The sequence below is a fragment of the Penaeus monodon genome, chromosome 25, assembly GCF_015228065.2.
Source record: "Penaeus monodon isolate SGIC_2016 chromosome 25, NSTDA_Pmon_1, whole genome shotgun sequence".
Lineage (NCBI taxonomy): Eukaryota > Metazoa > Arthropoda > Malacostraca > Decapoda > Penaeidae > Penaeus > Penaeus monodon.
This window is the reverse complement of record NC_051410.1, coordinates 8,980,250-8,980,566: the sequence shown is the minus strand read 5'-3', so window position 1 is coordinate 8,980,566 and position 317 is coordinate 8,980,250. Positions and strand designations below refer to the sequence as shown.

Sequence of the window (317 nt, the reverse complement as noted above, 5' to 3'; positions counted from 1 at the left end):
ATTTCGAAACTGAAATGTGCGTTTTCTTGGCAACAAAAACAACAACAAAATTTCGAATGCTGCTGATGATAAAAAGAATATGATGGTGACTGATATTGATAATTTTATCGAGAATGAAAGTGATGACACCGAACAAAAGCAGTAGTTAGTAATAATAATGATGTTAATGGTAATACTATCACCGAGTCACGTGAAGATCCACGTTATTTACTCAACCGTCGACTTTTCCCTCGAGACGGCAGGGCTTCGCGTGAATGATCGACCGGTTGCGAATAACAATAAAGAAGCAGAGAAGAAACAGAGGGAGAGAAAAAAAG

The 317-nt window shown here is 37.9% G+C and overlaps 1 protein-coding gene across 1 annotated transcript in view; it reads left to right on the top strand.

Moving 5' to 3' along the window:
* The window catches only part of LOC119589315 (zinc finger homeobox protein 3-like), a gene marked incomplete at its 3' end in the record, with an annotated part of 49,709 nt that overhangs the window by 22,566 nt on the left and 26,826 nt on the right, over positions 1-317 (top strand).